The sequence below is a fragment of the Odontesthes bonariensis genome, chromosome 2 (genome assembly GCF_027942865.1).
Source record: "Odontesthes bonariensis isolate fOdoBon6 chromosome 2, fOdoBon6.hap1, whole genome shotgun sequence".
In the NCBI taxonomy this organism is placed as follows: domain Eukaryota; kingdom Metazoa; phylum Chordata; class Actinopteri; order Atheriniformes; family Atherinopsidae; genus Odontesthes; species Odontesthes bonariensis.
This window is the reverse complement of record NC_134507.1, coordinates 17,869,772-17,884,068: the sequence shown is the minus strand read 5'-3', so window position 1 is coordinate 17,884,068 and position 14,297 is coordinate 17,869,772. Positions and strand designations below refer to the sequence as shown.

At 38.7% G+C, this 14,297-nt stretch overlaps 1 protein-coding gene across 2 annotated transcripts in view; it reads left to right on the top strand.

Moving 5' to 3' along the window:
* Nucleotides 1–14,297, top strand: part of LOC142394796 (cGMP-dependent protein kinase 1) — a 90,499-nt gene that overhangs the window by 39,886 nt on the left and 36,316 nt on the right. The gene's annotated exons all lie outside the window — the stretch shown is intronic.

The window sequence follows — 14,297 nt, the reverse complement described above, 5'->3', positions numbered from 1 at the left end:
CTTCTTGTCTGGAATTTCCTAATCATATCATGTGTCTTGGTAAAGGTTTGGATGAATATCTTTTCTTTAAAAAAGTGTCCAGAAAGTCCTCAATACAAGGAAAGATAATTAAAAGTGTAAAGGGATCAATTTGTCTAACTACTGTATCTACGTCAGCAAGTGCTCTGTGGAAGTAACAAGGAAATTCAAGTTTTTTAGAATTTACCCATCAAAAACCTGCTTATGCGCTGTCTTAAGCCCCTTTCACACTGCGACCCGCTATCTTAGCGGGTCCAAATTGCACCTTTGAGCCGCGTCGAGCAATGTGAACGCTTGGCGTGTCAGGGTGACCCGTGTCGCCTGAAGCCGAGTTCAGGGGGAGTTGCCTAGTGGCAGAGCGTCACACGAAACACATAAAATGCTGGGCGTGTACAATGACGTAGGCACAAGCCATGCGTCGGAGGTAGGGTGAAATACACCTGTCTGCATCAAATTTTTCAAACAAACGATGGCGGGACACCTTGAGAACTCATTTTTGCAATGCAGTTCATGGAGATGTTACTTTACGGTGCGTCTTGCTGCGTGGGAAACCGCGCTCTCCCATCTTTCTCGCCAGCCCTTCCAGCAGAGGTCCATCTTTCACCTTCCCCGAAATGTGGCGGAAAATGACGTCCTCTGTTCGGGGGCTGAGGAGCTCGCGGACCTCCTTGTCTCCCCAGTTGGCCATATTAAAAAATGTCTCCAACTTGGTGTAGGCTAAAACAGAGTAAAACTTGTCCTCACCTGTCGCTGTTGTTCTGAATCAGCTGTCCATTCTGTCTTTTAAACTCCTCACGTCACGCCCACGTCCGACCCGCGTCGATTGTGTTCACATCAAACTCGGCTCGGCAAAAAGACTAGGGTCCGACGCGGGTCGAAAGGCGAGTCGAGTTGACGTGGCTGCCCGGGTTGGCAGTGTGAACACAACAGCGGACACGCTAAATTCGCGAATTAAACGCGGGTTATTCGGCAGTGTGAAAGGGGCTTTAGGTTTTCATCTTATGGGTGAGAGACAATTGTCAGCTAGCTTGCATCGTTAAAGGAATGGTTCGGCGTAAAATGATAATTTGAGCATCACATGGTCATGCCACATAATTTATATGGGTGATGAGCCTTTCTCCGAAAGACCGCGGCATTCCGAAGTTGGCTATTTTGAAGTGTTTTGTTAGAAACGCAGCCAAAGCAACTGGATGGGGCCAATTTGGAAAATATAAGAAATCGGTTGTTTTTCCGCGATAAACAAGCTCAAAAGCGCTACATACTTCAGCTGTGTCATAACAAAGGCCTCGTCAAGCAAACCGAGGCACAGAGAAGTTCATCGGACCACACAGCCCCCCCAGAAGAATGCTGTACCGAAAAGGCGCATGGCTTTGGAGGTTTGTTTGAAGTGTTTGAAGAGAGAGAAACATGTATAAGTTTGTCAGTCTCATCATGAATTGACTTCTGTAAAACTGATCGCAACACCGCGCATCTTTGCCAGCAAGCAGGCACTCTATTTGGGAGGCATACAGACAGTGTTACAGTAAATATAACCTACTACAGGAGATAAACACCTCCAATACGCGACCGAGCAGAAGCGCCCACTGACGCTTACTCCGCACATCTCTGTTGTTCCTCCCGTTCCCGCAACTCCTCGTCTGTATATTCGGGCTCAAACAAGTATGGTTGGCCTTCAAACGCAAATGGCTCGTCTTCGAAAAAATTATGGTCGTCTTCTGCCATATTTGCGTCTCAGCCTCCCTTTGATAACTTGAAGCAGTAGGCCTACATCTGGGTCAGACTAGGAGTTGGAACTACCGGTGATGCCTCAAAAAACACTAGCCAGTGAAAGGCTGTGTGGTCCGATGAACTTCTCTGTGCCTCGGTTTGCTTGACGAGGCCTTTGTTATGACACAGCTGAAGTATGTAGCGCTTTTGAGCTTATTTATCGCGGAAAAACAACCGATTTCTTATATTTTCCAAATTGGCCCCGTCCAGTTGCATTGGCTGCGTTTCTAACAAAACACTTCAAAATAGCCAACTTTGGAATGCCGCGGTCTTTCGGAGAAAGGCTCATCACCCATATAAATTACGTGGCATGACCATGTGATGCTCAAATTATCATTTTACGCCGAACCATTCCTTTAAATGTGGAATAATAATAGTCCTAAATCCCAAAGTTAAGCCCAATGCTGAGCGAGTCCAGGAGAAAAGCTGATCTTCCATTCAATAGAGAAGAAGGAATGGTTGCCCTTTAGTAAGTTTGGTAATGAAGGAGGGAGCAGAACATGCTTTATGGCCTGCAGTGAGTGCGAGAGCAGATGAGAGAAGGACAAGGCAGTGTTTTATCGTTAAGGAGTTCTGCTTACTGTCGCAGCTTTTACTTGCAATCTTGCCAACACTATTTATTGTTCCACTGGTTTTGGTCACAGCTTGCAGGCAAACTTTGTTTTACAATGAGGATGACCTGATGTTTGTCACTCTAAAGATACAATTAGGCTTCCACTCTCAAAAACAAGCTTAATTTAATGCTTTGTGAGAGGTGGATGACAGTAAATAATCAGTTATATTTCTAATTTGTCTTTCTTTTCTATGCGTCTAGGTGCCTCTGATAAATATTGGACACGGGAGGGCCTTTTAGATTGCATTTGACAACGAGACTAAATAAAAAAAAGAGAATTTTGATGCCGTTTATCATTTTATACATTTACTGCTGCCAACTAAACTGTCTGCTTTTCAGTGATGTATGTGACAGCAGGCACACAGTATTTGCATACCTTATGTTCTCTTAACTGGGATGATATTGAATGCGAAACTGTGCATTTTTCCCTAACATTTAGCACATATATTCTTAAACGTACCCAAATAGCTCTGGTTTGTATGTGAAACTATAACTGCATACATACCACTTAAATATGACTTGGGTTCGTATGCACAAACATATGTCACCTGAGAGCGTGTATGTTAAACCCACCCAGTCACATTTGTTGGTAAATAGAGCTCAGATAGCCCCAAAGTCGTTAAAGTAAAAATAAATGTAAATTAGGTGCATAAGACATACAGAAACTGTGTGCATGCATATAGAGCATGTCCAAAAATAAGTCACCCCTTGGAATTTACTAAAAAAATAGGTTGTGTATTATTTTCCTATTATTTTGGTTGAGCACCTTGAAAAGCTACTGTTTTTCCATGACCGTTTGTAGAGTAAAATTGAGCTCCAGATATCTGAAAATAACCACTGAGTGACTTTTTCCTGTGATAAGTATTCATTAAATAGGGAGTAATAAATAAGTAAACACTAGGAAGGTGTCAGTCATGGGTAAAAATCTTTTTCTTGATCTGTGTATTTGCTCTAATAATATCAGCGAAATACAACAAACACAGGGGCAGACACAAACTAGTGTGGAGGGGATGGAAAGTAGTCCAGCCGGGTTTACTGACGACCTCGACCAGAACTTGAATTTGACAAGTTCTGGATTTGACAGAAAAGGTAAAATGACGGAACAATTTAAAGCCTAAAATTGATATATTTGGAAAATGTTTACATTAAAAAATTAAACAAGTTGCGTTTATTGAAATAGAGGAGCAGGTGGAGAGTAAATTATGCATAAAGACAAATGGAGAATGTTTTAGCTGGGGACATATTGGAACATGAAAAGCAGCAACAGAATATAAAATGAGGCCAAGTTCTCTTGACCAAATGGCTTAATTTCCTGATTATTGCATTGGAATAATTTATTGATTATTTTACAATTACAGTGTTTTCTCCAGCTCAAGTTCTCAAAAATCCTTATTCAAAGGAATTCATTTAGATTTGTATTCTTGGTGCATGGAACAGTTTCATAGGTAATTCATCCATTAATCTGGCAAGCATGAGCTTAGAGGTCCCAAATATAGCCAGAGTAATACCTGTCACCTAAAAAAAATACTTGCTGTGTTCATACGACCAAAATGGGGATTTTAAAACCACCCCATCTTCAGAAAAGTTGGGATGCTTTGTAAAATGTACATAAAAAACATTGTTTACATTTGTAAATCATTTGATATTACATGTTATAAAACAATCTAACGTTTCAATTTGACACATTTTCAGGACAGCAGCTGATCTCAACAGTTATAGGATGTTGCTGAACAACAAGTGATGCAACACAGCTGTAAACATGCCCCCCTGTGCCTGCTTTGTTAAAGCATGTTCCTGTCCATGTTCAAATTCAAAACTGACATATTTGTTTAAAAAGAAGCAAAGAAATGTCTCAGTTTGCTCTCGTTTCTTTTTTCTAATGGAATGCAGGCAATAAATCATCTGCAGGTCATTGAATTCTGTTTATATTGATCTGTGAAATAACACTGCAACAACATTTAAAGCAAATTAAAGATGGATGGATAAGTTAAACTGCAGAGGATGTGCGAGCAGCTACTGGCAATACAAAGAAAGTGACCCAAAATACTGGTGGCTGAGTAATATTACTGCTTGAGAACTGACTTTTAGGTTGCAAGTGTTCAAAGGAAGAAAACTGTTAGGGGACAGGCATTATCATAGAAATAAATTATAACTTGAGGGTAATAATAGTTGACATTCAGAATTGTTTTCCCTTCAAGATCCTGAACAGAGAAATATATTTATAATATCTGGCCCACCCACTGGCCTGGCTAATGTTTCTATGATTACTCTTTTCTGTCTGAAATCAATAGTTTCTTTATGGATTTCACAGAAACTGAGCTTTTTTTTGAGGCTTCTTGTCAAAATAATGGAAGTTTCATGAAAATAAAATGAACACAATTCCCATCCACAGGTATACAGTGATGACTGTGTTCACTGCTGGAATTTAGGCAGTCGCTCACACAGACACAAGTATGTCACATTGACACATTGTGGCTTCTTAGTGGGGGGAACTGTCTCTCTGAATCAGTTCTATATTTTTGAGTGCAAACATTTGATCTTTTTTTTTCCTCAGCAGGATGCAAAAGCATCTGTGTTGACTTACAGACAGTCTTATAAAAAGCAGCAATGACAAGACAAGTAATTCCTTGTTTTTGTGAGAGGTGTGTCTCTTGTAATTTCAATGTTAATAATAAGATAAGCAGTAAGTTGCTGTATTCTTTTTACACTGACTAAAATGGGCCTGACAATATGTGGAACCCAGTTTTACACTATTCCCATGGTAGTTGACTGCCTGAGAAAATCAGTAAATTTGGATATTTCAGTGTGAATTGTCTACACAACTAGCCACATATACATAGAGAATGTATCACCTAATACAACCTGGACCGGGCTCTAAAAATAACCAACCTGCTGATGAATAGCAAACGCACCTCATTTCCTCCATTTGATTTTCTACAGCCGGGTGGACTGAAATTTATCAGGTTACTAAAACTGATTTCCTCTGTGGCAAATAGTTTCTGGTTGATTGCATGTAATGACGAGGGCAACAAACAATTAAAATTTATCTCACAAACCAATGAGAGAGCAATTTATACTGAAAAGGTTTTTTTTTTTTTGTCCCATTTTCATTTTTTCATCAGTGTTCAGATACTGCAAAGCTGATTTCATTGCTCTCCCTCCACTAAAGAGGCGGTAGTCCTTATCACTGATGTCAGCAGCGCAATACTTACATCATAACAGCATGGAATGAAATCCATGTGGAAAAGCAGAGATTAAATTCTTTAAATGAAAAATCTTTTGAATGAAGGAGAAGAGCAAAATTTGTTTGAGTTGAATATCATTTTTTTAAAGGAACTTCTTTCTCTTTCTTTTTGGCATAGTATCTTTGTTGTGTTTCTCATAAAGACATTTACCAAGTAAAAGATTATTGCTCATCTTCCTTCTGCCAGAAGTGCTGTCAATGCACAATATATTAATATATTAACAATTGTTTGCCAATACGACTCAAGTATAATTATTATAACTCAGAAGATTGCTCTCATCCCATTATACTATAATATTACTGCTATTACACAGTACCATTCAGATTGCCCTTTTTTTGAAAATGTGTATTTTAGCTGTACTAGTAGTAGTGCGGCTTTAGAGATTAAGCTTCCTGTTGATCCACATGCCATACTTTACTGATGATAATTTGTATTCTGACGGCATTGCTTTGGGAATTGCAGTTTTAATATGTCGGGTTATTTGTAGGTCAGTTTGTTCGGAAAGCTAAATGGTCCATTGTTTAGTTTAAACTGAAATTTCGCAGTGGCTGCAGTGCTACATTCTGTTAAATTTGCTCCAGACATTCACAACACTCTGGGGATCAATTGTAATGACTTCTGACTTTTTCATCTGACTTTTCCTCCAGCAAAAACACGAGGTTAACATTTATACGTTATGTTGAAATTTCTCAGTAACTCTGAGATGGATGATTGTGACATTTGGTTTAGACTCTTATGCCACCAACAGCATTACATGTAAGAACTCGTGACCTTTCAGGACCATCATTTGGTGAAGATTTAATTTTGTTTCTTGCTTCACTGTGTGACCATATTCCTGCAAAATCAGAAACTATTTGCCAGCTGTACCATGCATTCAGTGCTAATTACCAAATATTGGCATTTTGACATGCTAAATACTGTGTGCATCAGTGTTTTAGCAATGCCAGTGTTGCTTTGATTATCATTGCAAGCTCATTAGCATTATGCTGTCAATATTTAGCTTGATTACTCAATTACACAGCTGCCACAGGCTTTTTGTTCCGTCTTTTTTTAATTCTCTCAAGCTCAATTTAAGCCTAAAGAGTCAACTTTAAGATCAAGGTTCATAAACAAATGCATGTGAGCACGAATCCCTAAGATTGCAGACTTTCAGCTCAAGTTGTCAAAATCTGAAACCTGAAAATGTATGGTTTACGACTTTTCTCCAGATATGAATAACCGTGAGCCTGCTATCACAATGCAATCTTTAGATGGTCCTTTCAGGATGATGGAAGACTTATTCAAATAGGGCAACTGTTCGTGGGGAACTTTCAAACAATATCAATGATGATGAATTAAGTCTGCAGGTTCAAATAGGGATGTCCCGATCCGATCACGTGATCGGAAATCGGGCCCGATCACGTGGTTTCAGACTTGATCGAAATCGGACGTTTCATCCCGATCAGGGATCGGATATGTAGCCTATCTATATATTTATTCTCATTATGTTTTTTTTTTTATCAGAACTATAATATTTCAACACAAATGGGAAAAAATAATAGCTTAGTATTTACTGTTATGTGGTGGTACCGTCAGACTGTCTCAACCATAGACATAATATACTTAGACGCCTCATAGACTGACGCTGCCTATTGGAGCTGACATATCAGCGCGGCCGCCATCTTGGATGGGTCTCCAATGCCTCCACATTGCATTTATTTAGACTGAGGAAGGTGTATATCCCAAACTACAATAATCATAACTCCCCGAATTTTTATATCTATGGTCTGCCGTAAAGCGAAGCAGAACACGGCAGCAGCTTGAAGCTGGGAGCACGAATGTCTGCGGTGTGGAGGTATTTTAAAGTGGATGATAAAAACGTTGCGATGACAAACTGTGAGATATGCAAACTTGGAATTTTAAGAGGTGGCAAGGAGTTCGTGAACATCCTTGATGAGAACAGGAACAGGCTCAAACCTGACAAGGTGGAGATGTTGGTTTTTTATCAAGAAAAACGTTCATTTCCTTCTGTGAAGCCAGAGGAGGAGAGTGAGAATTAGGAGTGCAGTTCCGAAAAGCACATTACTGGCCGTACTTTATAACACTGTGGCACTTTTATTTGCTTATTTGTTGACATGCCTGCCAGGTATTTCAAGTTGAGCTATTAGACATTGTTGCACTAAACTACAATGTGAAGAATTTGTTTATTACAAATTCCTCTGTGAGACAGAGGAAGCTAAGTAGACCATTTTTAGATACATTGCTTTTTAATCAGCCTCGGATGTGAATTTTCCAACTGTAAAACTGTTTGCATATTGTTAGATTTATGATGCACATGTGGATGGTTTTCAACAGTTTTTTTTAAATGTTTCTTTCATAGACATGTTTGGATAGAAATTATTCACTTTTTGTAGCACAGCTCACATCTATGTGATATAACAACATCAAAATCTGTTATTCCTTATTAAAAAAAAGAAGAGAGAACGGCTATCTTCTGTGTTTTAAACAACATAGCATACGAGAGAACTATAGATGGATGGATAGCAGGTGGGATGATGATCAGCTCAGTATTTCTCAAGCAGCAGCTGCTCCAGCTATGGACTCCCACGTGAGGTGACTGGTGGCAGAATTGGCAACTGGAGTTTACATCTGATATTGCCAGCTATTTTTCTATGTAGATTCCCTGAGATATGGCAGATGTAATATAAGCACACTTCACCTCTCTGCACTGTATACAAGAAATGTTCCTTTTTATAATAAATAAGATATTATTATTTATCACACTTTTCACTGTGTATGGGTTTGTCCTGCACTGTTAAGACTAAGAAATAATGATTATAATTTGAGCTATTATAAAGAAATTTCTTATGTTTCTGCTTCTGCAGGCTTTGCGACACTGTCTGTAGTAAATGACCTGTCCCTGTTTCTCACGCTCTACAGAGCTCATCTAGATATAATCAGACTTGCCTGATGTTATTAATGACATAGGGGCAAAGGAGATTACCCTCTTCCATCCCTTCAGCCTTGACAGCAATACTCTCATGAGGCTTTTGAAAAACAAAACAGAGAGTTCGTGTCAATTAGTGGTTTTATATGTGATCGTATGTGTTTGTTTGTCAGAGTCATAGAAGAAAGGGCGAGGAAGATTTTGTCATTTTTTTGGAGGCAATGAGCGGAAATGACAAATTAAGCTGCAGGGGTAGGTTAGCTTACAGAGGTTTTTGAACATTCTGAACATTCTTATGCTGAATGTTCTCACTAATTAGTTTGGAGAAGCTGCTCCTTTTCTCGGAGATGGATAAACCCAGGTTGATCATTTATGAGTGCATGCATGATATCATCATGCCAAAGATATATATTTATTACTTCCAAGGCTTTCCAATACATTTTTGTACTTTCACACAGTAACTTTGTAAAAGTGGGTGTAGCAGTTGGCTGATTATTTGACCGATAAATTGAAGAGAGACGGAGGGGGAAAACTAATTTTACACGGGGATGTACATTGAGCAGGTGCTCTGTACAAATGTGCCTCTTGTCATCAAAGTGTACACGATTCCTTGTACACTTAATGTCTTGACTAATGTGACCTTTGATCTACTTCCATGTAGCCCTGTGGATTTTTTGCATTTCAAATGGCAGGTGCTTTAGACGTCAGCGGAATCATGATGCGTGTGACGTAGACCGTTTTGAGTCATTTTAAACCCCATTTAACATGACGCTCACAACAAAAGAAAATCAGGATTAGAATCGTCATAATGCAAGAAGTTTGGATATCTCCCAACTTACAGACTCGCTTGGATGTAAACTGTCAAGACCAGAGTACAGAGAAAAAAATGTTGTCATTCTATGTTTATGCAATTTAACAAGCAATAATTAGATTACAAGAACATACACACATGGTGCATTTGCATAATTCCTGGGCTGAAATTCAGTTACATTGAATTATGACCGAGCCAAATGAATGAATGAGTACTTCCACTGCATATGAGCTTTGTCTGAATCCTGCATCTTACTGACAACATCCATACGAACATTGTTGCTCACAATTCTCCTTTTGGTATGGCATGGCTGGGAAGTTAGTAGTTTTTTGCTGTGTTTACAATCAAACCAACAGATCCATTGTTGCATAAAATAGAAGGGTGAGGGATTACAACCACTGCAGAGTAGAAGGGAGGCAATAAAGGATAGTTATGAATAGCCATCTTTTATTCTCGGGCGAGATAACATTCAATTTAGAGGAGCTTTCAGGGCAGCAGAGACATAGGTGTTAAACACTTGTCAGCAGGGTGTAATAGTGAGGTTGTCATGGCTTTAATTCAAGGCATAAAATGTAAAGTTCAAGGGATTTAACTGCCACAATATACACGCACAATTAAACTTTGTGTTTTCTACTATGGAGGCACTACCATAATGTTGTATTTGAAAAGGACAGCTACATATTATACTGATATCACCCTATATTCCCTGTGTAAACCCACTGGTGAGGAGTTTAAAAAGCAAAAATTCATCATGTTTGATATGTATTGTCAAACTCATCTGACTGCATGTTAAACATATTTGGAAAGAGGCTGTAGCCTGTAGTTGTAGACTTCAGTAACTACTTGGGTCAGACACTGAACTTTCACCTAGGAGACAGGGTATATGTTGAGTTGTAATGATAAGGTTTAGCCGATTCATAATTATCAGTGGAAAAAAACGATATGGTTTTTGGGTTGGTTAGGGTTAGACCGATCTCAGAATGCCTGATGACGTAATCTCTGTGTGCCATGTGAAGTGCCGGGGGAAGAAAGAGCAGCAGCAGATGCCCCACTGTACAGAACAAAGCACATAGCAACATACATGGCATTGATGAAGTCAAACACAATTTGAAGATGAGGAAATGGACTGGAGTTGGGTTATATAGTGGCTTGCAAATGAGGCAGAAAAGGTAGAAAGGCTAAACAGAGTGCTCTCTGTATGAGATATGCTAACCAAATTTGTAGCAGGGAATCAGCAGATCCATTGTCTGATGTGGTTTGACTTTAAGATCAGCTGATGTAATGAGATGTGGACTGAGTTTGACTAAATGTCCTGCATAAACTAATACCATCTCAATTAAAAAGCTAAATCATGTTTGGATGATGGTAGATGTTTGCAGAGCTATATTTCGACCACTGTGCTCTACCAAAGCAAATGCAAATGCTATTGGTCAATAATGCTCTGACGACAGATTGACTGAAAGCAGATATCAGAGAGCTTTTGGAATCAAACTCATCTGTGGACTCCAGATTTTGCATATACTGTATACAAATATATCCGTGTTTATTTAAGCTTCGCTTAACCAGTGCAAATCTACTTAATCAAGTTTAGGAAATGATCATTTTTTGGATAAAGCTGTCCCTTTAGAGCTGTCTAAGAGTTTCTGGCACAGCTTCACACATACACATATATGTAACATGTTTCGGCTTGTGGCCCTATATTTGGATCATCATAAAACATCAAACAGACCAACATTTAGATGGAGCAAATATAAAATGGAAAGAGTATTAACCAACCAATCAGATACATCCAGATAAATAAACAATTTGAAATCAAACACTTTTACTGCATATTACAAGTTAGAAAGCCTTACTGCTAACACATTTCTGGTTGAAAGGCTTTCAAGCACTTTTAAAGGGAAACTTTCAATGTTTATGATGCATCAAGAATACAATGCATCTGGGGCAATGGGGCGTCACTATGTTCGGTCACTACTGAGGTGAATAATGTACCCTGTGTACACATACTTACTAAATGCCACTGGGTTTGATGGGTCACGCATTCACAATGAAACACTGATGAAGCCCCAGCGGTCAGTGAAACAACGCACAGCCAAATTTCTCAAGGCGTTTGCCAAACAACATCCTCCAGCTCACCAGCATAGCCTGTTGCAGTCTTCCAGAAAGCTGTGAAGTTAATGGTCGGTAACCCATAAGCATTAAGACATTTATCTGCACCCTCAGCACTGGCTAAGTAGCTCCCTGAGTCTCACTGCAATTTAGCCAAGTCTCCAAATAATACATTTACCTACTGCAGTGTGCTGCAGGCTCCCTACATATCTTATTTCCCACTGCCTCACGCTCCCACTTTCATCCAAAACACTCCATTACACACTACATAGTGGGCAGTGACGTCTAACCTCCCACTGTTTCCGGTTTGGCCCAAACATTTTCTCTTTTTCAACCTATTTCGATAAATGAGGTTTGTCGGGGCTACATTCTTTGCTGGAGTAATTTTTCCTTATTTTCCACATCACCTCAACAGAAATAAGCATTATGATAAGATAAGACGGAACTCTATCCTGATATGACTGGAACTGATAACACATTTGAAAGGATTACAAAGAGAAAAACAAATCAAATACTGTGGAAAATGAGTATTCAGACTGAGGCAACAGTCTTATATTCCACTGTGCTAATTGCATTTCACATCTGTATACTTGTATGTATTCAAGAGCAACATTTCTTCTCTCAAAAGTGTGTGTATATCTGTTATCTTTTTGTACTTGAATAGGATGTCTATGGTTTGCTTCTATGTAATTTTTTTTTGTTATGCTGTCTGTTTTTGGATTTCTGCTCCAAGAAAGAGTCTCAGTAAAAACAGTGTCATTCTGTTTAACAAGGGCATCTCTCTTATGGTTTGGCCCGATTTTAAAATGCTGCCACATGTTGGTCTGTAAAAACAAAAGAAATTGTTGTCTGTGAGACAGCACTGATGTGAATACAAATCATACTTACTGTATTTGAATGCAAGCATAAGCTGATATATATACTCGCTGAGAATTCACTCTAAAAACTACAAGATATTTAATGAATGAATGATTTGATGAATTGGATTTGATTATGATTACAGTGAGTTGGACTCCATTTGGCTTGAGTTGGACTGTATCATTGAAGTGCCTCGAGATTTGTTGTGATTTGGCGCTGTATAAATAAAGTGAATTGAAATTTAATTGAACTGAACCACATAGACAGAACCACCTTCCAGTGGACACTCCAGGTGGAGTTGACAGGAATAATGAGGATGTGTGTGTACCACATTTATTAACCGTGACAGATACTCACTCTTTTGAACCGAGAAGTAACACACTGATTCTCCATCAGCTGCATGGTGACCTAACTATAATGGCCAACAAGAGAACAATATAACTCTTCTATAATCTATGATCTCCAGAGGCTATGAGAAAGAAAAAATTGATTTTTATCTTTAAAATTCAGGGAGGATGTTTCACACTGGGAGAATGAGACGGAGTGAGCCCTCAGATCAAGTAGACTGTTATCCAATATATATTTTTTATAATATTAACAGTAGCACATGTGCTCTTGCACAGTGAACTCTGCAAGGATTTTCGGCTTTTTCTTTGTGGATCAGGCTGAAGATTACGCTCGGTTTAATCTTTACCCTCTATGGAGTAACAGCGCTTCAAATAAGAGCCTTTTCTTACAGAAGATCGTGATATGTTTATAGAAAAATATTATACAGTGATGATAATGTTCATGCTATTAACAAAATGAAGCATTCGATCCTGGCAGTCATTTTACAATATGACCCAGCTAGATGGATCGTGCTTTTTTCTGTTTTGTTGGTAAATTTCTGCCCCAACCACCCAATCTCTTCTGTGAAATGGAACGGGGAAATCGGCTGTTGGTTAGAGGTCCCTTGCTCTGATTAAAAACCCACATGGCCTGGTTTTCACTGCATGACTGTGATCTGTGGAGGCGAAACTGTGGAGAAATAGCTCTTGAGATTTGAAGATAGCAAAAAAAATTATTTTTTGAGGACCAAGGTCTGCAGTAGTCAACAGCCAGGAAAGAAAGTTAAAAAAAAAAGGTGAATGACATCTTTCAATATTTTTTTGTTATTTGAATGTTTTCCTGTTGGTTGGCTGGTTAAAAAATGCCTAGGAGGTATCAAAGAAGTTTTATTATGCATACTATGTATTTCTGGCTCTGCCTTAATTCTACCATCAGCTCACCATTTGAAAAAATGGATAAATAAATGTTGACACAGCCCAGGAAATCACTGCTCTTCAAAGTAAGGACATTTCATCTGTTTAATGCTTTTGGTGCTAAGACGAACAGATCTTATAATGCTGCTAAAATTAGGCACAATGCTACATTTAGATTTTAAAACAACCCCTGCATACCTACACCTTCACCTTCATCTCTTTCAAGTGGAGAGTATTGTGACTTGTTGTTTGTACCTTAGAATCAGAACAAATTGCAGTCAGAACAGTTAATTCTAAATTATTTGGAGGAATTTTTTTTACAGAAGAATATATATATATATAACTGTGATTTGTAGCCTAACATAACATTCCACCATATAATTTGATAATTGCTCATAGAACAAAGAGTAATCAGTAACTCTTGGGCTTAGAATAATAAAAAATGGCATGCTCAAGATCCTGACCCTGAACCAGTTAAAATGTTATAGCATGACTTGAAGCAAGCCAGCCATGCAGGGTATTCTAAAAATACCCATTAACTCCCAACTACTAGAGTGTAATTGGTCAGAATAGTTGTTACTTGCTCTGCAGGCCAGATCAGAGGCTTGAGAAAACACAAGTACGATGATTATTTAAACTAAACCTAAAGGTTAATGGATTTCTCTCTCCTAGCCTTTGAGCAGTGATTTTAGTAGATTTACTTTTAATT